Source organism: Protopterus annectens, chromosome 5.part0 (assembly GCF_019279795.1).
Source record: "Protopterus annectens isolate FY-2018-M chromosome 5.part0, PAN1.0, whole genome shotgun sequence".
Lineage (NCBI taxonomy): Eukaryota > Metazoa > Chordata > Ceratodontiformes > Protopteridae > Protopterus > Protopterus annectens.
In genome coordinates this window covers 785,479,231-785,505,473 of record NC_056735.1, presented here as the reverse complement: position 1 = coordinate 785,505,473, position 26,243 = coordinate 785,479,231, and positions in this window count along the sequence as shown.

Here is a 26,243-nt window from a genome sequence, read left to right as displayed (position 1 = left end):
CAAAGCATATCTAGGGTTTCTTTCTTTCTTTTTTGGTAAGATTTATCATAGTTTATAGTGTTAAGGTATTATCCCAGGTATGTCTGTTGGGCATAAAACCCGCTTGTTCTGGAGAAATTAAGCTATGTATAGTTTTTTAAGTCTGTTTGCTAGAATGGCCGAAATAATTTTTATGTCCACATTCGTAAGAGAGATTGGTCTATAGTTATTTATGTTGGACCCATCTAGAGTATTTTTAGGAATTAGTATAGTTTTAGAGTGGTTAATATAGAGGTCAGTAATTCCGGTATATGAGAAGTGTTCATAAAGTTGAAGCAGGATGGGAGCCAGGGTAGTCTTAAATGATTTATAGAAATCAGAAGGGTAACCATCTGGGCCTGGTGCTTTCCCTAATTTAAGATTATCAATGGCCTCGTGAATCTCTGAGATCGTTAGCGGGGCTGAGAGGGCCTTTTTCTGAGACTCGGTTAGTTTTGGGAAGGTAAGACTAGTCAAAAATTTTTCCATCTCAACATAAGACGGAAGCATGTTGTTGCTAGCATAAATATCTGTATATATTTGTGTGTTGTGATAATGAATGAACATGATTCTAGGGGATTTAGGCATGCTCTCTATCAGTCTGGCAAGAGCTTTGGAAGGGGTTTGTATGGATTCAGAGTATCTAACAATATATCTCAGTTCTTGGAGGGAAAAGTTAGATTGCTGGTGATCAAAGAGTTATTTTTGTTTGGTATGTAATTCTTTTTCGGTGTCTAAGGAATAGTTAGCTAGAAGCTTGTCGTCCAAAATCTTAATCTCTGATATTAATCTATTTTCTTGTTCTTTATTCAATTTTTTAAGAAAGCTAGCTTTCCTGATAAAAATTCTCCTAATCACAGCTTTACATGTCATCCATCTAATATCAAAAGGGATATCAATGTCACGGGAGGGAGAGGAGTTTTTTTAGAGTAAAGGTGATTTCTTCAATTAGTGGCTGATCTTTTAATAGGTTGCTGTTAAGTGACCAGTTATAGTTCTTATATGATGGGGGTGAATTTATTGTAAAACCTATCTCTAAGACTATTATTGAATGATCTGAAAGGAATCTAGGTTCAGTTAAAAATTTAATTTGTCTATTAGTTAGGGTGTTAGATATTAGAAAAAAGTCTATACGTGACCAGGAGTGGTGGCATTTTGAAAAATAAGTTAAAAAGTTATTGTTCCCAGAATCACAGTCAAACGAAATTGGGTCCATTAAGTCAAAATCAAGTATTAACTCTCTCAAAGCTAGGGAATCCGGGATATTTAGAACTTTCGCCTTACTTGAGCGATCTATGCTAGGGTCAATTACCATATTCCAATCTCCGCCTATGATAAACATATGATTTGGAAATTTAAGTAAGAGATTATAGACTTTCATGATGAAGTCTTGTTGCCCTGAGCATGAGCCGTAGAGGTTTAGGAATAAAACAAGTTTATTTAAATTATGAGATAAACATGTAAAATAACACCATCTTCCCTCTTGGTCAGACCCTTTATCAACAATCGTAGATTTAAAGGAATTTTTAATAATGATCGCAACCCCCTTGGAGTTATTACTAAAGCCCGATGAGATAATGTCCCTAACCCATTTTCTGTTTTTTTCTTTGGTCCATTCTTCATTTTTCATGCGTGTTTCCTGGATAAAGCAAAGGTCTGACTGGGACTTGCAAAGTAGATGTTAACACCAAGTTTTTCTTGTTTTTCTCCTGAAGCCCCCTGACATTCCAGGAAGTAATATTCCAGACTTAATCCATGACTGAGTAGGGTCAGGTTAACAGAATAAGAGTATCTGGAGTGTAGAATAAATAATGGAGTATAGACTTGAGTGAAATTGCAGCATGTAGCAGTAAATAAAAGTATGGCACAAAACTCTCTCAATTCTAACCCTGTGCCTAACCACATAGCCCCTATCATTGAGAGAGAAGTAAAACTATATACACTAAATGAGCATGGAATTACCATACGTTTGAAGAGTAAAAGAAAAGCAAAATACCAGCAATATTTACAATCCATATACATCAACAGACTGATTCCCCAATGAGTCATCAGAAACCCTACTTATTGTATCCAAATAGCTACCAAAAATTGTGTAGTAACATGAAGAAGATGGTTAACTATAAAAGAATTGACCCAGAACATGAAATTAAACAATTTCTGAGTAAAGTACTCTACTAGATTCTTAGTCACCCATATTAGGTAAACAGGGCTCAACTGGTATATAATAAAGTTTCAGGTTGGATCTATTAGTTTAATATTAGAAGATTTCCTTGCATAACAATTATTACATTTGTAATGGAATGAAGTGGATACTGGAATGAGACAAAAACCTAGGAAGAAATAATTCAACATAACTACATACCACGTATCTCCTGCCAATACGAGCTGTATTCCTCCTTTAGCCTAGTGCTATACAGAGTTACCTTTAATGCTAGTGACAAACAGGCAGGTATCAAGCTTCAAGTGAAAGCCTGATAGTAAAACAATGCATGCAGAGCGTATTGAGGCATAAAACCCAAAGGATAAGTCATTTCAGCCCCACTGCTGCACAATAGCTGTGCCTATTTCTCAAAAAAAAAAAAAAAAAAAAAAAAAAAACAACTCTCACCCTTCCCTTCAATAAAGTCCTATTTGTAACTTTTTTCCTGATCCACTGGACAGATCGGTTTCAGTCAGTCACAGGAGTTAGCGACAATAGTGCATTTCAGGAAGAGCATTGCACTATGGTACTTCAGTGGAAATTCGCTATTATACTTCTGGCTCAGGAGGTGTAACAGTAAGTTCCTGCACAAATTGTCACAGTCGTAGGTCCCCAGGATAACTGAGTTCACAAGAAACATTCCTAGTAGACCGGAGAGCAATCGGAACAGAATTTCCGAGAAACTAGGACATTTATTATCTGGAAGGTTACCTGAGAGCTTTAGAGACATACAGAAAGTATCGGACAGTCTCCGGTAAGCCAGGAGAAGCAGTCAGGAGCTTCAACGTGTAGATGGCACTGACCCAAAGCACTTGACAAAGATTGAGTCCACTTCTTTGGGTGAGGACATAAAGAATTTAGATTCTTTGTAGGTGAATGACAAAGAGCATGGGAACCTCATTTGGAACTTAATTTTACGAGTGATAAGGTTAGCACAGTAGGGGGAAAGTTTGTGGCATTTCTCTTTTATTTCAATGGGTAAGTCCTGTGAGATGACAATAATTTGGTTATTCCATGTAAAGTGGTTTGGTTTTTTTTAGGCTGCGGGAATATTTTGCACATCCTGATAGTTAAGCATTTTAACATAAATGGGTCTTGGAGTTAAAGTAGTTTGCTGTTTCCGCAGGGCTCTGTGCACTCTTTAAATGAAGTATTTAGTCGAAGGGCTACTCTCGTGGAGTAGGTTACTAAAAATTTGTGTAATAGTTTCAATTAATTGGTTTGATTCATATTTCTCAGAAAGACCCCTAATTATCAGGTTATTCCGCCTACTTTTAGCCTCTAGATCTATAGTCTTCACTTGAATGTCATAGATTGTTTTATCTTTAGATTTTAGTTCTTCTTTTAGGTGCTCGATTTCTAACTCATTAGATTTGGATCTTTCTTCTACAAGATCCAAATGGTCAGCGATTTTATTAATTGAGGACCCGGAAAAGTTCATTTTCCCAGATAATTCTTTAATGGCCGATTACAGAGGTAACAGGGTGCTTTTCAGCTCATCTATTTGTAGTGATCTGTTGGTCTTCTGCTTAATCGGATCCTTTGTCTGTTCTTGTAAGTTTTTAGATGATCTCAGTCTCTTTGCCTCTTTCTCCAATGAAGTAGATATAGCTGATAGTTTAGCTTTTACAGTTTGGAATTCCATATTATCTGCTTCCTTTGGCATTGCTATCTTTGTTTCATTTCTCGTGGGCACTGTCTTTACCTATGGTGCTGAAAACACGGGCCTCTATAGATCCATGTGTAGGATCGTTTTCTTCTAGTTGCTGGTTAAACGGTGCAGATCTATAGTACTAACCTAGTAGATTAGTATAGATTTCAGCTCTATTTTCCTTTGACCAATAGAACTTTAAAGGTATACAGTCTATACCTAAGAATTACTGAATTTAGCCAGATAACCTGATATAAAAAGTAGGAGCTATGAGGAGAGGGTGCTTCTCAAATGACCACCATTTTGGAAGATCCGTAAGATGTTAGTTAGAGCTGGGCATTTAGTTGGTTTAAATATTAGCTTGTGGGCTGTAGTATGTTGGAGGTAGTCAAGGTAGTTGGGGAGTTCTAGCCAATTTATCAGGTGGAGAGTGGTATAGTGGTGGGAGGAGTATTTGGATATGCTGGCGAATTTGGAGATTTTGTTGTAACAGATTTCCAGTTTGGAAGACATAGAGGAAGATAGGCTGATTAGTAGGGGAGCACCATACAATAGTGACGGTAGTAAGTAGGTGGTGGTGTGGGTTTGTCTTGTAGAAGGAGAGAGAAAGTGGGAGTTTCTGTACAGCATACTAAGTTTTTGATGTGTTTTCTTAATATTTTGCTGAAAATGAGTATCAGATTTTAGGTGTTCATCTATAGTAACCCCAAGAAGTTTAGCAAAAGGAACAACTTCTATGGTGGAGTTGGCATGGCTGATAATTTGGAAAGAGTTTTTGTTGAGAGGGAGGGATTTTGAGGGAGAGAATAGTAGAATTTGGACTTGTTGGCATTCAGAGAGAGGTGGTTTTGAAGCATCCAGTTCTCAGTGGTTGAGAAGGCAGTTTGAGTTTTTGTTTGGAGCTTGGGGAGGTTAAAGGCGGAGCAGACGAAAGATGAGTCATCTGCATATTGTACTAACTTAGTGTTAGGAATGCCTGCATGGAAGTCATTGATAAATATATTAAACAGCATTGGGACAGAGTATGGATCCCTGGGGTACCCCAGTCGGGGTAGGTAGGAAGGTTGAGGTGCCAGTTTGCCATTTCACAGCCTGAAAACTGTCAGACAAGTAGCTTTTGAACCAGGTTAGGGTGTTCTGGGAGAGATTAAGCTTAGAAAGGAGGTTCAGGAGATGGGTATGGGAGATTGTGTCAAAAACCTTGGAGAGGTCTAGAAGGACTGTAGATACAATTTCTCCAGAATCACGGATGCAGTTTACTATGTCTAGGAAAGAGAGAAGAGCAGTTATTGTGCTATGGCCAGGACAGAAACCATGTTGTGTTGGGTTGATGAGTTGGTTATTGGTAAGGAAATGTATGAGCTGGAGGTGGATGCATTTTTCAAGAATTTTTGAAATTGGGGAGAGAATGGCTATGGGTTGGAAGTTAGAGATGTTATTATTTTTGCCTCCTTTGTGGAGGGGTAGAATAAAGGCTGCACGCCACAGTTTGGGGACATAAGATTCCTGTATGGATCTATTGATGAGAATGCTAATGGGGATGGCAATTCCATCAGTGGCAATTTTTAGAAAGAATGAGGGTTAGTGTCAGGGGCATTTGAGAATGGCTTAAGTTTAGAGAGAAGTTTTTTTATGTATGAGGTAGAGATGGGTTTGAGATGAAATATGGGAGGACTGTTAGGGATGGAAGGTTGGGTAGAGGCTAGGGAAGAGGGTTTGAGTTGAGGGGAGGGGTTGCAGTTTGGCAAGGTCTTGGTGAGTTCTGCTATAGAGTTGGTAAAGAAGGAGTTGAACAGAGTGGCTATTTCTGGGTCAGATTTACTGGTGTCAGGGCAAGGATTGTTTTTGGTACCTAGGTCCAGAAGAGAGTTGATGGAATTCCAGAACTGTTTGGGATTTTTGGAGTGATTAGATTGGAGTTTAATATAGTATGATTTTTTTCTTTTATAATTTATTTTTTGGCTAAGTTTCGGAGTTGTTTATATTTAAGTAGGGTGCCAGGTTGCTTATTGTGAGGGTAAACTTTCCAGGTCTTGTCTCTTTGTTGCATAAGTGTTTTAGTATCTTTAGTTAACCAATGGCCGGAGTTGGGTTTTATTCATTTTGTTCTTGGTGGGGCTTGGGAGTTCAGGGTATCTAAGAAGGTTGAGTTAAAGAGTTCTACGGCGTTGTCTAGAGGAAGAGTTTTTAGATTGTCCCAGTTTATTCATTTGAGAGAATTAGAGGAAGTTGTGGGGTTAAAGTTGTAAGGATTCATGTATGGATATATTGGTGTAGGTGAGGAGTCAGAAATGTGGGGTTTTAGCCATGTCGCAGAGACAGCTACTATGTCTGGCAGGTTATGGTATAGCCAGGCATGGAAGTGGGTTGTTTTGTTTTTTAGACTCTGGGCATTAATGGTCTGTAACTTAAGATATTTATGGTTGGTAATATTGCTTGTGTCTGGGCATACCTTCATTGAAGGTTGTGCGTCAGGGCTGGTAACTCAGCATGTAAAAATCAACTACCAATCATTAGCGGACCGGAGTTCCGCTGTGGCGACCCCTAACTGGGAAAAGCCGAAAGACAAACAAACAATTAGGTCCGGGGTTGGGGTGTATGTCTCCTGCTAATTATAGGTAGTCAAAGAAGGATAGGAGCAGGAATTTGAGTTTTCTCTTTGAGTTTTGTGGAAAATGTAATAGTTTAGGTATATAATGTTTTATTGGGGAGGGTATCATTTTTGGTTTGAAGTAGTGGAGTGGGTTTAGTTGAACTAGAGAGGAGGATATATTGTGACAGTGAGATCTGGTAGGGTGAGGATGGAAGTTGGGAGTGGGGGTGAGGGATAGGAAGGAGGGGAGAGTTTGCAAGTGGAATAAGAAGTAGCATAGAATAGAGGAATTAGAAGGAGTAAGCTGATAGAGGGGATGAGAAGAGTTTGTGAAAGTGGAGAAAGCATATTTGTGAGTTAGGTATAAAAGGAAATAGGATGTTAGGAAGTGTGTGAGTGTGGAAGAGGGAGGGGAGGGGATTAGATGTGAATACAGGACCTTATGGTTTGGGATGGGAGTAGGAGTAGTTAATTAGTGGTGAATGAGTGGGGGTGGGGATAATGTGGTGATGTGATTGGATTGGCTGTGAGAGGAAGGGGAGGGGAATAGTGGTTAGAATAAAGGTAGGAGTCCTGGGGTGGGTGGAAATTGGGGGCAGGGTAAAGGAACGGTGTGGGTAGACCCAGAGAGAGGGTGGCTATTGTGAATCAATCAATGGGTAGTAGCAGGAGCAAAGGATACTTGGAGGGACTGCAGGGGCAGAACAGCAGAAGTGAGTCCACACTGTGGAGTCAGGGGACAGAAAGAAAAGTAAGATACACTTAGAGAAAGCAAGCCAGCAGAATAAGATTTGTAAGAAGGGAATGGGTCTTTTCAGGGGAAGCAAGGGTTTACTGTAGTGTTTGAGTAGAGATTATAGATGGGTAGACAGTGCCACCTAGTGGCAAAATGGAGAATGGCAGATTAAGAACCAGTACGGCCAAAAGATGGGTGTAGAATATGGGGGAGTTTGAGGGGAAAAATAAAGGATCACTGTAGGCTGATTATCAGGCTTGGAGGGAGTACATGTGCTACTGTATTGTGAGCACAAAATAGCAGATAAATACAACTACATACACTATTTAAAATGGACTTGAGGGAAAACTTCAGGAGTCCTGGTGTGGATATCCTTTCAGGGGAGATGTCTTTGCAGAGAATTAGAGAGGGATGGAAGCACCCAGAGTTGCCGCGGTGCAGACAGACTATATAAAATTGACTTGATGGAGCACTTTAGGAGTCCTGGTATGGATATCCTTTCAGGGGAGATGTCTTTGCAGAGCATTAGATAGGGATGGAAGTACCTGGAGTTGCCGTGGTGCAGACAGACTATTTAAAATTGACTTGAGGGAGCACTTCCGGAGACCTGGTATGGATATCCTTTTGGGGGAGATGTCTTTGCAGAAAATTAGAGAGAGATGGAAGCACCCGGAGTTGCTGTAGTGCAGACAGACAATTTAAAATGGACTTGAGGGAGCATTTCAGGAGTCCTGGTATGGATAGACTTTTGGGGGAGATGTCTTTGCAAATAATTAGAGAGGGATGGAAGCACCTGGAGTTGCCTCGGTGCAAACAGACTATTTAAAATGGACTTGAGGGAGCATTTCATGAGTCCTTGTATGGATATCCTTTCAGGGGAGATGTCTTTGCAGATAATTAGAGAGGGATGGAAGCACCTGGAGTTGCCCCGGTGCAGGCAGACTATTTAAAAGTGACTTGACGGTCAATAGTCCTGGTATGGATATCCATTCGGGGGAGATGTCTTTGCAGAGAATTACAGAGGGATAGATTTTTTTTCAGAAAAAGCAGTAGAAATACAGTAAATCAGCAGTAAATCAACAGTAAATCAACTTTTAAACACTATACAGGCTAGCATACTTGAGTGTTTAGCCACAAACAATAAATGCAGTTAAAACAAGCCTGTTATATGCACAATCACCCAATGAGTAAACCAGCCATTAATGAATAAAACTCCAAATAAAACAAAACACAGTATGACAGCAGGAAGCACGGCATGCATAAACGAAGATGTGGGAACCACACAATCGTTAGTTTTAAACATCTCAAAGAGACCATTGACTGAAATCGAGACTGGGGTGTTGGGTATGGGTAAGTCATTTATTCCTGCTCATTCAGCGAACATATCTCATTCCATTACTGACCTGAGGATATTTGCAAGAAATGTAATGCCGAAACTAATGTATGACAACAGTAGTGTAAATTTAAAACAATGTGGTTTTAAAAAGTTTAGCAACACGGTACCAATGAACCATCCAATTTTAGAGGCTTTTTGTAAAGTCTGTGAACAAGATTTATATAGGTTGTTTGATACTAAATCAAATGGCAAAAAATTCTTTAATATGACTAGGAATGAGGAGGAGGAGGCACTTAACACAATATAGAATGATATTTCTGTAGTAATATGCCCAGCAGATAAGGGCGGCATGACATTTGTTATGGATAGAAGTTTTTATTTTGATTCTTTTAATAATATACTGAGGGATGAAAGGGTACATGAAAAGGTAGATATTAAATGTACAGAAAATCTGATAAGAGAAATGCGCTATATGGTGAATGACTATATGTTAATTTTTCACATCACGATGGAACTAGCACAATATCTCATGGTCGAATCCCCTGTCATACCTATTTTTCAAGGACAGCCCAAGGTGCATAAGGACTCCAGGATACCCCCTTTTAGGCCTATAGTACCTCAGAAAGGATAGGTTACTGAACCTTTTTCTGTCTTTATGAAAGGCATGTTAGACCCATTCTGGATAAGTTCAATACTGTATTGAGGGATACCGAACACTTTCTACAGGACCTATATGGATTTCTGGAAAGTTATGATAGAACGTGTGATTACATGTTAGCTACTTTAGATGTGGTATCTTTGTTTACAACCATACCGAACATTGAAAGGGTTGACTATTTACATAGGTACCTGATTAATCAGAGTGAGTATGAACATAGACATGTGGAGTTGATATGTGACTTTATGGATGTGGTACTTAATAATAATATATTTGTGTTTGATAACTGTTACTATAAACAGAAGCATGGTGTGGCAATGGGGACATGCTGTGCGAACAGTTATGCTAATGCCGTAATGGCGCAATGGGAGCTGGAGGAGGTATTTAGAATGGAATTATATTTGCAGAATGTGCTTTTTTAACATCAATTTGTTGATGATGTCTTCCTGTTATGGGGAGGGACCTCAGAAGATCTAGAATGATTTGTTTTAAAATTGCATGAATCTAATGGTTTTCTGAGATTTACATATAAATGGTCATGTAAGTCTATGGAGTTCCTTGATGTATTAATGAATAAGTGTTCAGACCATACATTGACTACTAGTTTGTTTTGGAAGGAGTGTTATAGAAACTCAATACTCCATAAGAAGAGTATGCACCCTAGAAGAGTGTTTAATAACATAATAAAAGGTCAAGGTATGAGAGTTTCTTGGTTACATAATGTTGATCTGGACTACAAGAATGGTTGTAAAATGCTTAGAGAGTCCCTGAGACATAGAGGCTATAGGGATAGTGAGATAGATCCTATTTTGTCAGATGTTGACTCTATGAGAGATGGGCGAGCTAAGCCATATTTTTCTTCCCTTCAAAATTCAGCTGCAGTTATAAGAGGGACTGAAAAGTTAGATTACTCTATGGGCAAGGTTAAAGTTTCAATGCCCTAAACAAGTAATGTTGATTCTGTTAAGAAAGTATTTCAGAATAATTGGCATCTTTTGATGATGGTTGATAAGATCAGTAGAGTGGTAAGGGACACTCTTCTATTTGGATTTAGGAACTGTAAGTCACTCAAAATGATGCTATGTTATCCAGATAAAGGCAAGACAGTGTGTGATAAACAATATGGAACATATCCCTGTGGTTCATGTAACTTCTGTGGTTTGATAGATAATGATGCTACATTTATGCACCCTGATTTTAACAGGAAATATACATTTAGTGTAAGGGCAACATGCACTACTAAGCATTTGGTATATTTAGCACATTGTGAGTGCTGTAAAAAATTCTATGTTGGGAAGACAGATCGAACCCTTAAAGAGCGCATAAGGGAACATTCATATAGTATAAGAACAGGAAACAGCACGAATGCACTTGCTAGATATGTGGCAGCTAGTGATCGAGTTCATCATTTTAGATTTAAAGTTATACAAATGCTACAAGTGGGTGCTAGGATGGGGAACATTGAAAATAGGACTAGTGAGGCAGAACTTAGATGGATCCTTAAGCTGAGAGCTGATAAAGGATCAGGACTGAATAGTACGGTCTCTATTAAACCGATACTTCATAAGAGGGCTCTACGTAGATAGAATATGTTTTGCCAGTTGGTATAGTTCAACCTATGGGGTACTATGCTTAGTTTTAATATTTCATGGTTTTATGATTGGCGTTTGTATACTGAAAGGGAGTTTTTCCTTTAATATATGATGTCATCTGAAAGGCAATTGAAGGTAATTGATGTATGCAAATGAATACGGATATAGGATATGCTATTGGTAAATTCAAACTGTTTTAATTGATTATATGACTTTATAAAGTGTACATCTGTGTGCATTACTATCATTACGGTATGATGAAGCCAATGTCTATTTGGTGAAAGTGCATACCGACTTGCAAGTATTTTATTAAAAATGTTTGAACTAACAGTTTTGTTGGATGTTTATGTGTGTCATGCTTCCTGCTGCCATACTGTGTTTTGTTTTACTTGCAGTTAAAATAAAGGCAATAACTTAGAAAATGGCTAAAGTAAAGTGCAATAAATGATTTTCAGCAAATATAACTAAAACAGGCAAACAGAGATACTTAGAATCACTTACCAAACATGCAGAGATACTTAGAATCACTTAGAGTCTTTCTTTTTCCTTTCTGCTGACCTTGCAGTCTGCAGGATGCTAAAACGGGATCCACTGAGTTAAACAAGCAGAAAAACATACAAACACAGTTTTTTTATGTCAGAGAGTTAAAAGGGATAGAAAGCAGCCCAAAACAGCCACTAAGCTACAATTTCAGAGCTAGAAACCACTCCTCTTGTGGTAGATAGGCTACCTAGTACTTACCACTCCCACTGATAAGCTGAAAGGCTTCCCTCTAACACAGAAAGGTCTGCGGAACTCAGAAACTACAGTACAGTCCTGAATACAGCAAATCTGTATCTGGACTACTCTAATAACATGTAACAGGAAAAGTGGGAAAACAAGCAAAACAAGGCAAGAACTTTTTTAAAAATATTACAGTAGCAAACAAGCAAACTGATTTAAACAAATTAAACAATTAACCAACAAAAAAGCTCAAAACTGAGCCCTGTTCCAGCAGTCTTCAATCAGACAAGTTCTAACTGCACACTCCTGCCACTAGGGTGCAGGGGAACCTTCTCCAAAAAAAGATAGCCTGGATCAGTGTACAAGTTATACAAACAAAGCTATTTTCAGCAGGTCTGAATCTAGTCTATACAGCAAACAAAGCCCACCAATTTCAGAAAGAAACAGTTCAAATAAGCAGGCACAATATGCCTTAACCAGCAAATCCCAGCTCAGAAGGGGAGACTCTACCCTCTACTCCCACAAAAGTGCAGACCACAAACCCTTTTAATGTAAAATAACTGGCTTGAAGCCCAAGTGCTTAAACCAGAACCAAGACACTTTTAGAATAACAGACACTAAGCCTTTAACCATCAACTCCCAACTCAGAAGGATGTAAGCTACCTGTCCTGCCACAAGAGTGCAGACCACAAACCTTCTTAATGTAAAACAACTGGCCTGAAGCTCAAGTGCTTAAACCAAGAGGCTTAGAATAACAGTTACAATTTAATCAGGCTATTAACAAGCAGTAATAAATAGTAATAAATGCAGCAGAATAAATGCAATTGAGTACTTTTAAGAACAGGCAGCAAAAGCAAAATAAAGTAATACGCAGGAAGAAACACAAATACAGTAAAAGCAGATGGTTAAGCGGGAAGGACTGAAACACAATAATTTAAGATTGAGAAACTAAGGGGGTGGATCTCACTCTTCTCAGTAGAATAAGCTGATGAGATGGGAGTGGGGGGAGTGTCCAAAATGAGATTTATAGTAGGGGCAGGCAACTCAAAAGCCACCAAATTTAAGAACACAACAAAGACTGGGCAGATGGGTGGACATTCTTACAGCTCCTCCTACTAATTAACTAAAGCTATTTCATAGTTTGCAAAGGAATTCTTTTGTAATTTTATTAACTGACCCTAGATAGAATAAGATACAAAATAGAATTGATCAATCCTTAAATAAAGAGCTTCAAATCAAAATTAAATGCAGAGATTAGTGATACTCAGAGCAATGCAGACCACACAAACACTTCAGCTAGCTACAGATATTTCTAAATAAAAAAGCAATGCTGTCTTTCAACTCCTCCCACTAATTAACTGAAGCTATTTTACACTTTCCAAAGGAATTCTTAGCAGAAATCCAAAATCAGCAGCAAAGTTTCTAAGCACCTCACTATAACAAGCTAACTATGTTTTATCATACATTTGTTTCTTTTTGAGGGCAAGTGTCATTTTATTTAACTGCATTCATTGAAGTTAGCTTTTGGCTTATCAGTTGTACAACAATAAAATAGCACTAACCTAATTACACTGTTCTGTGTGACCATCAACTTGAATGATGTGTAGGGTTCTGATGCTGTATAGGTAGGTAAACTACTGTCTGTAACATTTAAGATATATGCCACAGAATGGGTTATTGCACAGGCTCTGTGTCAATGTTAAAGTTGTTTTTGCTGACTGATATTGCACCTCAAATGACTTCATCGTATCAATTAAACCAACGTTCCAATAATTTCTTATTGAAAAGGCAATGTATTTAAAAAATCAAAGATACTTGCTTAACAAATCAGTTTACCTTTTATAACAATTGGTTAATTTCTTCTCTGGCATCTCTCCATCAGAATGACTTTTACTGGTCATCATTTCTGTGAGAGATAAAGCCATGACTATGTCTCTTTTAACTAGGGATTGATCATGTATTCAGGTATCTCTCCATCAGAATTACTTTTACTGGTCATCATTTATGTGAGAATTAAAGCCCTGACTGTGTCTCTTATAATTTGGGATTGATTAGGTATTCTAGCATCCCTCCATCACAATTACTTTTACTGATCATCATTTATGTGAGGGGATAAATCCCTGACTATGTCTCTGATGACTTGAGATTGATCAGGTATTCTGGCATCCCTCCATCAGAATTACTTTTACTGGTCATCATTTGTGTGAGGAATAAAGCCCTTTGTCTCTGATGACTTGGAATTGAGCAGGTGTTCCGGCATTCCTGCAGTAGAATTACTTTTATTGGTCATTATCTCTGTGAATGATAAAGCCCTAAGTATGTCTCTGACAACTTGGAATTGATCAGGTACTCCAGCATCCCTTCATCAGAATTATTATTACTAGAAAGGCTCACCCAGACTCTGCTACACTTTGCTGTGAGGGAAAGGTTAGTTTGTTTTTTATTTGTTGTATTACTTTATTGCCTTTTTCTATTTTGAATACTGTGATTTGTTTTATTTACCTTGTGTTTTACTTGTATTCTGCTTTTAACTGCATATTAAAACTTAAAAAGAGACCACAGCTCTGTCTCTTGTGAGTCAGGCAGAATTTTTTTCCCCACCCTTCCACCTGGTTACTGTAGTGTTCTTAAACATCGCTGCCTTTCTAGCTGCCTTCCCCTTATGTTAATTTGACCATATTTCTCATTTTCTCTCTGTTTCTGCTGGCTAGTGTGAGTAAGCACAAAATTATCATTTTGTGAAATCACTCCCCTTCAACTATTTAAATATATTGGTCATCTGACTGTATTCCATAGAACCAGAATACAAAAGTGACCACCCCCTTTAAATTTATCTTGCTGTTTTAAAAATAGTGACTCTCCACTAAAACTTAACTTTTTAGACAGGTAAAACGTAAGTTACCTACTTTCACATCTAACTCCTCTAGTGCACACTGCAGTGTTTAGGATAAATCATTCTTTTCATATTACCTTTAAGCATCCCTGTGGCTAGCACTTACTTTAAAACCTGCTGGAAAGCACTAGAAAGTCTTAACTGTTACAAGCACTAAACTCTCCTTGTTAATAAGGAGAAATTAATCATAGGCACTAAACCTATAATTGCAAAGTAATTTGCTAAGGTATGGGAAAACAGCTCTTGTACTTTACAAAAAAAAAAAAAAGCACCAAACCAAGCATGTCCAAGGGACAGCTTCCGGTGATTTCTCATGTCCGCCTGGTGAATCTGGGCATACTGAGGCAATGCAGCAATTGCCTCATGTACACAGACAACCCTCTCCTCCTACCACCCAACACTACAACCTGCAAGAGATGCACTTACATAGCCACCCAAGATTGGGCTAGACAGTCAAGAGGAGATGGTTAACACCCGCACTACACCTCAAGCAACACATAGCCCTTCTAAACCCACACCACCAACACCCAAACATAGTAACACTAAACCCACAAATGTGGAGGCCCTTAGCATTAACCTGCCTAAGCAAAAAAGGACCTCTGAAGCTGAAACATAAACAGACATCAATCACAACCAAAGTGTCACATAACTCACTACACCAGTGTGCCACCCAATAACAACCCCTAAGGCAAGACAACACTTTAGTCATAGGTGACTCTATAGTCAGGCATACTGATGTGCCACTCAACAGGCTGAGCAAGGAGAAAATTACAGTCAGCTGCCTGTCAGGTGCCAGGATCTGCCACATAATGCATGCACTAAAGTCACTCCACAACAAGTACAAATATGACTCTGTCATTGTCCATCTTGGAGTGAATGACTTGAGACATACCTCCCTGGACTACATGAAAAGAGACATGGAAGAGCTCTCAGATCATGTGGCTCAGGCAGGTATGGCGTTAGCCCTGAGTATCATCCTCCCTACTCCCAGCAGAATGATACCACAGCATAAGGACAAAATGATTGACTTCAACAATTGGCTAAGTTTCTGGTGTCATTCAAAGGGGATCCAGTATCTGTCTGCCTGGGATGACGTGATCAACAGACCATGATGCTTTGCCAGAGATTGTCTGCACCTGTTGCCCCTGGGATTCAAGTTACTGGCTAAAGCTCTTACCACCCCTATAGTGCCTTTTTTAGGCAAAGTTCAAAGGACAAAATAACAGGAAAAAGCATGCAATATCTGAAGGTAATGCTACTTAATGCTAGAAGCCTAAACCTCAAAATGCACTCTCTCGAGGCACTTCTAAAAATGGGGAACATTTATATCTGTGCAGTAACTGAGACCTGGTTCAAGGCTCCATATAGCACCCCTGCAATACCAGGCTACAACTCTTACCACACTTTTCAGCTACCAAACCAGGACTGAAACACTAAAGGTGGAGGAGTGCCTATATTCACCAAGGATATTCACAACACCAGGATAGTTGCTCAACACAATGTGTCTGAAATTCTCCAAGTGCAACTAACACTAGGTAAGACTGCAATCCAAATTGTAGTTTGCTACAGATCCCTACCATGCCCCAAGATTCTATCTACACCTTTCTAAACATACTGGAAAATATTAAGATACAACCAAACACCCTAATACTGGGTGATTTCAACTACCCTGCCATTAACTGGGAAAACTACTCATGTACCAACACCTTTGCCCAACAGTTCTTGGAATTCATAAATTCCAACGCCCTGGATCAACTAATCCTTAGTCCCACCAGGGGCTCCAATATCCTAGACCTGGTCATTACCAACATGGGAAATCGATGCTCCACACCTATGGTCACCTCCTCATTGGTCAGGTCTGACCATAAGCTAATCACCCTTGACATCCACACCCCACTCCCACCCCACCCAGTAAGGAAACCTCCGTAAAAAAACTTCTCCAAAGTCAACTTCATGTTACTTAAGTCAGAAGTGACAAACTGCATGACACCCATGCAGATGGGAACTGAAAGTTCGACTGCTGAATCCTACACTAAGGCACTGTACAATCACATACACTCGTGCATGAATCGTGCCATCCCCAATAGAACTAAGATGCTCTCCTCCTAAAAAGGAAGCCAATCTGGTGGTCCCTTGCCATAAACAAACTTTACAACAAAAGGAAGAAACTGCTGCACAAAAGACAAAAATCCCAGGATGCAAAACACTCCCTTACCAGCCTCAGTAAAAAGGTGAGATCCCTCATAAAATCCTCCAAAGCTGGTTATGAAAATAAAATTGCCAAAGATTCCAAAGACAACCACAAGACATTCTATAGCTATGTCAAGAATCTAAATGGCAATGCTCAGATCTGCTCTGAGCTACAACAGAATGGCATTAAATATACTGATCCCAAGGATATTGCCAATATCCTGGCAGATAAATTCAGTGCAAACTTTACCACCCTCTCACCCCTTAAAGGGCCTATCTCAGTACCGAAAGATTGCCAAATTCTGGTAATAACGGCCACACAGGTAAAAAACGCACTCTCCAAGTCTAAGAATACAGCATACATGGGACCAGATGACATCCCAGTCTGTGTACTACATGAACTACAAAATGAACTGGCATCTCACCTAAGTGTCATGTTTAATCATAGCCTTTACTCAGGCTTCGTGCCCACTGAGTGGCGCACTGCTACAGTTATCCCACTCCACAAGGGGGATCCACCTTGGAACCCAGGAACTACTGCCCCATCAGTCTGATGAGCCTGATCTGCAAGGCCATGGAATGTATTATCATGGAACTTTTAAACAAAGACATTGGCAACTTTCAAACACTGGACACCATGCAGTTTGGGTTTGTGAAGAGACAATCTTATCTCCTGAACCTGATTGACTTCTTTGAATCAGTCTCCAGAGCCATGGACAAGGGTAAAGTGGTCCACACAGCCTATCTGAACCTCAGCAAGGCCTTCAACACCATCCCCCACTCTGGAATCATAGATAAACTTACTAAGATGGGCATTAATCCCTATGTCACTCGATGGGTTGCCAACTGGCTTACTGACAGAACCCACACTGTAAAAGTAGTCGACCCAAATCCAGTTCCAGACAAGGGACAAGTGGAGTACCTTAGGGTTCTGTCCTGGGACCGTCTTGTTTGGCATCTACTTCTCTGAAGTACAGGCCAACACTAAGGGACTCTGGCTCACAAAGTTCGCAGATGACTGCAAACTGGGAGCCATTATTGAATCCCTAAATGATGTGGATATTCTACAAAAGGACCTTACAGAAACAGATGCCTAGTACCAGAGCCATGGTTTCAAGCTCAATGCCAAGAAATGTATAGTTATCCCCTTTGAGAAAAAAACATGTAACCATGAATGACCTCATAGGTGGCAGCACACTAAACACCGAAAGTGTGATATGAGACTTAGGGACACAGGTAGACAGTGGTCTCACCTTCGATAACCACATAGCCACAACAGTCAGGAAATCCTTCTATTTGGCACACCTCATCACTAAGGGCTTTTCATCCAGAAAAAAGGAGGTCATTGTCCCACTGTACTCATCCATGATTAGACCCATTATAGAATACAATGCCCTGTTTGGTATGTACCTCTCAAGACATCTGCAACAACTGGAAAGGCCACAGAAATACCTCACTAAAATAATCATAGGCCTAAAGCAGATGCCCTGTGCTGACCATCTAAAAAAAATCCACCTATACTCTGTCGCATATCGTCTACTCAGAGGCGATCTCTGCTTAACATACAAGGCCATGTCAAACCCAGAGCTGTTGGACATGCTACACTTAAAGAAATCCCAATCCCTCAGAGACACACGCTCCAGGGATCTAAACCTTGTCATCGCAATGAACAAAACATGCTGGAGGGATAGGTTCCTGACCCAGAGACTCCCCAGGCTCTGGAATAGACTGTCCATATATGTCAAGCAGAGCGCCTCTTTGGCCCTCCTCAAAAGAAACCTTGATGATTGGATGGGAAATAGGAAATTCACCCCGAGGATCACATCAGTCGCCCTGCTAGACAGGGTTCCAGGGAAGTAAATACTGTGGGAAGAAATAGCCAGGAAATTGTTATGGCTAGGCTTGTATAGGCCCTACGGCCGATAGCCTAGTACCAACCTATGAACCTAAGAACCTATGAATTTTTACTGGTCATCATTTGTGTGAAGGATAAAGCCCTGACTATGTCTCTGATTACTTAGAATTGATCAGGTATTCTGGCATTTCTCCATCAAAATTACTTTTACTGGTCATTATTTGTGTTAGGGATAAAGCCCTGAGTATGTCTTTGATGACTTGGGATTGATTAGGTATTCCAGCATCCTTCCATCAAAATTAGTTTTACTGATCATTATCTTTGTGAGGGAGGAAACCCTAACTATGTCTCTGATGACTTGGGATTGATCAGATATTCTGGCATATCTCCACTAGAGTTACTTTTACTGGTCATCGTTTATGTGAGAGTTAAAGCCCTCAATATGTCTCTGATAACTTGGTATTGATCAAGTATTCCAGCATCAGAATTTATTTTACTAGTTATGATTTCTGTAATGGATAAAGCCCTGACAATATCTCTGATGACTTGGGCTTGATCAGGTACTCCGGCATTGATCAATAACAATTACTTTTACTTTTCTTCATCTCTGTGAGGGATAAAGCCCTGACTATGTCTCATAAATTGGGATTGATCAGGTATTAAGGCATCTCTCCATCAGAATTACTTTTACTGGTCATCATTTGTGGAAGGGATAAAGCCCTGACTATGTCACTGATAACTTGGGATTGATCAGGTATTCCAGCATCTCAACATCAGAATTACTTTTACTGGTAATTATCTCTGTGTGGGATAAAGACCTGAATAAGCCTCTGATGACTTGGGATTGATCAAGTATTCCAGTATCCTTCCATTAGAATTATTTTACTGGCTATCATTTGTGTGAGGGATAAAGCCCAGACTATGTCTCTGATGACGCAGAATTGATCAGGTATTCCAGCATCCCTCCATCAGAATTAATTTTACTGGTCATTATCTCTTTGAGGGATACAGCCCTGACTATGTCTCTGATGACTTGGAAATGATCAGGTATTCCAGCATCCCTCCATCACAGTTACTTTTACTGGTCTTCATTTGTGTGAGAGATAAGGCCCTGACTATGTCTCTGATGAACTAGGATTTATCAAATATTCCAGCATCTCTCAATCAGAATTCATTTTACTGGTCATCATTTGTGTGAGTGATAAAGCCCTAATTATGTCTCCGATGACTTGGAATTGGTCAGGTATTCCAGCATCTTTCCAGCAGAATTACTTTTACTGGTAATTATCTCTGTGTGGGATAAAGCCCTGAATAAACCTCTAATGACTTGGGATTGATCAGGTATTCCAGCATCCCTTTGTCTGAATTACTTTTACTGGTCATCATCTCTGTGAGAGATAAAGCCCTGGCTATGTGTCTGATAATGTGGGATTGATCAGGTATTCCAGTACTGGAGAAGATGACTGGGCACAGGAGAGGAATTAGGTGGGGGGGTTATGCCTGCTTGTCTCTACCAAAGTGGGAAAAAAGCAATGCATGGCCAGGAATGAGTCCTTCATTTTGTGTTTCTAAGTGAAAACTGGATAGCTATGGAGAAGCTAGCTTCTTTAAGGTGAAGGTGTTATCTAAAGACTTCATTTGTGAATTTCAGTGACAGTCCTGATAATTGCCCATTGCATGCCCAACCAGAAATGTGCTAATTGGATGTGTGCGTGGAAAAAATAGGACCAAGTATAAGCCCCACAGCCCTACTGTGGATGACAACACCCTTACCAGGGTGATTCGTACTGTTGGGAAAATAAATGGACCATACAGCTGTCACTGTGAGGAAGAAAAAAATGATCAATGGAGTGACCAGGGGAGGCTTAATATTAGATGTGTGTAAGGGGAGAAGAAATACAAAAAAAAGGAGGCTTAATATTAGATGTGTGTAAGGGGAGAAGAAATACAAAAAAAGGAGGCTTAATATTAGATGTGTGTAAATGGAGAAGACATACAAAAAAAAAGAACTGCTTTAACTTTCTCACACTGGAATTTTTCTGATAGCTTTTCTCTCCTTGTTCTACAACTTACTTTCTTCTTGGAGGAGATACAGCTTTTCCTAAGGGATCTCCCAGAGACTTTTCTCACATGCTCAGACCCCTTAGCTCATGTCTCACAAACTGCAGTATTTTAATACCTCTGTAGGGTTCTGCATGCTATCCCTCTTTCTGACTATTTTTTCTTTTGTCTAGTTTCCATTTTGGCCAGATAGTTTTTGATATCAGGGGTGGTGATTTTTATACTCTTTTGGAATATAAGCAGTTTTTATGGCAAGTGAAACTGAATATAAATCTCGATCCTGGTTTAAACAACAATATTTGCATCAGCAGGGCTCTCATTTTGCATGCTTTAAGATGACATATTGGTTTGTTTTTACATTTAGTATTCTTTTAATTGGCAAGTGCTTGTTTTCTTAATAAGATATCACATCCATTCATCCACAAGCCCTTTTCCCATTTTTGCACATGGGGTTGGGGTGTCATTTCAACAGTGACAATCATGTGTCTCCTGATTTTTTGGGTACTAATTAAGTGTGTACCTTGTTAAGTTTTAATTTTATAGTCTTTACTATATGTAAGATGAAAGTGCTTAACAATACTAATTACATTTCACTCAGAATGCGTCTCATTTTCAGATTGGTGTTTTTGTTTTTGAAATATCTATCTTTGTGACTTCCTGCCTGCAGTGAACCTGAATGGGAACGTACTTCATGTACCTCAGTGAAAGCAGAGACAGATGCCAGGGGTAGTGCCACAAAAAATCCTTTATAATTTCAGAACAACCCACCAGACTACACCAAATATAGATGTTAACCTATTCCCAGTTCATAAGAAACTTACGCATTAGCAAAATAAGACAATACAACAAGAGCATGATCAAGGGGTGGAACATGTAAGAAAACGGAATGCTGACAAAGCTCCATAAAGAAGGGCAAAGGATATTTTCAGACATCATATACCACAGCAGTTGCAAACATGCAGTTGACAAATGTGTCACACATTTTCTGCTACCCAAAAACCAGGTGGAGGGTGATATACCTCGTAAGTAATCATAGAGTTACAGGAGGTGAGAGAAGTTCAAATAATATGAAAAAAAACAAACAATACAATTCCCTCATGCATGTATGCCCAAACTGTAAATGCACTGCCCCTAAACACCAACAAATTAATTTATCCTGTCAAATGTCCATAGCACAGCACATCACCACACAATGTGCAGCAACATTCAAATTGCACCTCCTCCCTTTGAGACAAAGAAAATTAATATGTGAAAATGTAATAATACATGTTTAAATGTTTTCTTTTGAAAGAACACCCACTGATATGTCTGTTTTTTTTTAAAGACTGGGTATGCAACATTCAATAGCCCCTCACATTTGTGGTAACACAGATTGCATATCTGATCATCACTTGTGTGAGAGTTAAAGCCTTGATTATGTCTCTGATAAGTTGGTATTGACCAGGTATTCCAGCATCTCTCGATCAGAATTACTTTTATTGGTCTTCATTTGTATGAGAGATTGATTCAACATAAATGGGAAGTGAATGTTCAGTGATCTTTCTACAGATGTGTTTTCTGAGCAGTATATCACTTCAGTCACCATGTGCTATAAATAGAACTGGTGCATACATATACACAATAAAGAATGCAGTATAGTCTGCCAAGGAGAACATACATGGCATTGTGTAGGAGTGAAGAAAACATGTTTCTCAAAAGGTTACCAGAATACATCAGGGTTCTTCTTTAATCAGAAAATGCGTATTGTATTTAGTCATTCATTAGCAGAAAGCTATGAAGTTGTTTTACTTCCCCAGAAATGACCACTGCCGGCACCTCTTTGAAGCTTTGTTTGTGACCTGCTGCTGTTGTCCTTTTCCTCCTGTTCTGAGTGTGTGCAACATCTTGGTGTGCATTTGTAATACCACGAAAGAAAAACTCCACTGCACGTCTGGATAAATATTTAATCCACTTGAAGGTAAAAAACACAAGTAATTTTCTCTAGCGCCTCGGCAAAACTTGCCTTTACAGAGTAAAAGTTCCACAAAGACTAATAACTCACTTTAAATACATTTCAAAAGACACACCCCTACTAACAATTAAGTAATTACTCTCAGTTAATTACAAATTAAATTAAAGAAACAAGTTACAAATATTTAAAAAAATATTTAAAAAAATGGGAATATTTGAGAATAAATATATATACACAAACTCATTCTATAATAAATATGTCTATAGATATTTCCGTTATATTGATGATTTATTGTTTATATGTAAGGGTGGGCAGGATAATATTCATCAGTTTTTGGAAGAAATAGAGAATAACAACATGAATATAAAATTTGATGGATTACAAAAGGGTAATACAGTACAATATCTGGATATTACCTTAAAAGGACAGAATAATCTATTGATAGAATATCAATTACATAGGAAGTTTCAGGGTTCAGGCTCAGTGTTGTATGGGACAAGTTATCATCCACCACATGTGATTAAATCCATTCCTTACACTGAGTTTAATAGAGTGAAGCGACTATGTAGTAACCCTAATATTAGGGAGAAAGAATACTTATTAAGTTACAATAAATTTAAGAATAGAGGATATTCTGAGAGTGATTTAAAATATAGTTTAAGAAAAATTAAGAATAATAGTAATAATAATAGTATTGGTAACAGTTGTAATAATAAGGAAGCAAAAGATATAGTATATTTTGTTTCAACATTTTCTTTATTGTCTGAACAGGTTAAGAGACGAGTAATGTTTAGTTGGAATGTTCTTAAAAAGGAACTGGAATTTTTAAAAAATAATGGGCTTAGTTTCTCCTATAATAGAGGAAGAAATGTTCAGGATTTTATAGTACATAGTCGGTTTAAGACACCGAGGATGTTAATGTACAAACAAGTGAAACATCAAGGCACAAGAAAATGTGGAAAGTGTACTATATGTAAGTACATAGTTCCACAGTTTAAAGTTATTAATGGAACTGTTTTTGAAACCAGGGGAACTTTTAATTGTAAATCAGAACAGGTTATTTATGGTATAGAATGCCCTTGTGGCAAATTTTACATTGGAGAAACCAAAAGAACCTTGTGCTGCAGGTTAAAAGAACATGTTAGAGACATTAAAAATCAGAAAGAAAGTAGTCCTTTAGCTGTACATTTTTATAAATATCACAATAGTAAACCTGACAATTTAAAAGTCACAGTATTGGATAATGTTAAGAATGAAGCATATTGTAGTGAACAACATGTAAAACAAATATTAAGGAGAAAGGAATTATGTCTTATACTAAAATTTAATACATTAAGTCCAAATGGACTGAACCATGATTGTTCTTGGAAAAGTTTGGTATAAGTTCATGATAATTGTATACATGTTTTTTTAAATATTTTTTTAAATATTTGTAACTTGTTTCTTTAATTTAATTTGTAATTAACTGAGAGTAATTACTTAATTGTTAGTAGGGGTGTGTCTTTTGAAATGTATTTAAAGTGAGTTATTAGTCTTTGTGGAACTTTTACTCTGTAAAGGCAAGTTTTGCCGAGGCGCTAGAGAAAATTACTTGTGTTTTTTACCTTCAAGTGGATTAAATATTTATCCAGACGTGCAGTGGAGTTTTTCTTTCGTGGTATTACAAATAGAGTTTGTACTTTTCTTTGGTGGTTATTGCATCTTGGTGTGCATTGCTAGTGTTTGGGGGAGGGGTAATGCTATGTATCTTGTTTTTTTTTTACACAGCTATGGACAATGCTATTGCTAACAGTACAGCAGTACAAAAAGTTTGTCAAATACACCTTTCTCTCTCTCTCTCTCTCTGCATGACGCTAGTGCATCTTTTCACTTTGTCTGTACTGTGAAGATAATACTGCCAAGAGAGTGTTTTACATGCTACATTTGATGCTGGCTGTGTTTTTTCATTTTTTTCTGAGAAAAGTTTTGTCTGTGTTGAGGTCTGCTAAATTTTCTGAGGGGGTTGTATGTACATTTAACTGCTCACGCTGTTCTTTGTGGGACCATGCCAATTTCACTTCATCTCTGACATGTTATGTTGGTAGCTTTGTGATGGTTTTTGCATCTATAGATCCTTTGTTGTTAAAAATCATTCTACTTGTGTAATATTATACCTTCTGGCTGCAACAGTGTAGTGCAAGTACAATCAGTTTGCATTCATTCTCTGCATAATGGTACATGAGATTGCATCATTTTCAGCATTGTGCTTTGCTACTCTGAAATTTTCATATACTCCTGCAGAGTGGATGCCACTTAGGAATTGGATTTTTTTTAATTATTAAAGTAACATCCTGATTGCTGTGTTGGTTTTGAGCACTTAAACTGCCTTGATCATATGTATGAGTTTACATGTTGTTCTATTAGTGACACATTTGTCATTTATTTATTTATTGACATTTGATTACTGGAAAATTCTGATTGGGTAGGAGCCCATTTTCAATGTGTGCCTAGGGAGGAAAGCTCCAAAGTATAACAAAACATTTTAATAATAATAATTTTATAGTCTTTAAAAATAATACAAAATCAAATACCGTTTAAATACTTATAACAATAACAATGATAAAAAGAAAACATTGGTTATGAACAGATGCAAGTCATATGACAATGATTTAATAGTTAGAGAAATTTTAGTCAGTATATTTATTTATCTATCTATCTATCTATCTATCTATCTATCTATCTATTTATTTATTTCCAGTTTGATGACCAAGGAAGACCACTGGGCCAAAGATGGCCCATTTTCAGTGGAGGCCCAGGGAGAAATGTTCGAGAAGCAGTTAACAGAATGTAACATAAGCAAAGTATGGAATATACAGTATACAAACGCATAAATATACAATTTAAAATACAAAATCAGGGATTATACGTTTAAAAATCACAAATGTTAAAATATATATAAAGTCAAAAGTAATACAGGTAATATAATTAAAAGTGCAGGTCATAAAGTGTTTATACAACTTTAGTGTTTGTTCTAACAATAATGTTAGTGATCAGAGGTGATAGTAGATGAGATTGAAGGGCGGTTTGAAAACGATGACAGTGTAATTTAGGTGGGAAGGGAGCAGGAACAGTCCCAGTTTGAGGTAAGGTAAAAATGGAGGAGAGATTTGAAATTAGAGTGGTTGTGAGTACAGCAGAGGAAGGGGGGAGAGAATTCCATCGCTTAGCTAAGGAGTGTGATAGAAGTAATTGGCCAGGCAGGCAAACTGGTTTATAGATTTTAAGGAGGTTTTAGTTTTCAGATCTAAGAGTATGACTGGGGAGGTAAAGGGTTAAGATAGATGGAAGAGAGGGGCAGATGGAGAGTTGGAATATGAGTGGTGACTCGTATGAATTTCTGGAAATTAGGAAGCTCAAGCCAGTTTGGGAAGTGGAGGGGATGGCAGTGATGGGTAGAGTATTTGGACCTTGTAGCAAATTTGCATACTTTGTTATAGTAGCCTTCCAGTTTGTTTTTTAGGCTAAGTTGGAGATGACTAAGTACAGAGGAACCATACATAAGAGAGGGGAGCAGGTAGGAAGAGACTAGAGTACATCTGGAAGAAGCAGTTAGATAACGATTTTGTCTGTACAGCAGATCAAGTTTTTGGTGTTTTTTTTTTTATATTATTTGGATGTGGATATCGAATTTTAAATGTTCATCAATGGTGACTCCGAGTAGTTTGGTGTGAGGTACAATTTCGATTAGAGTGTTATTGTGGCTTTTTGTTTTAAAGGAGCTTTTGTCTATGGTGAAACTTCTTGAAG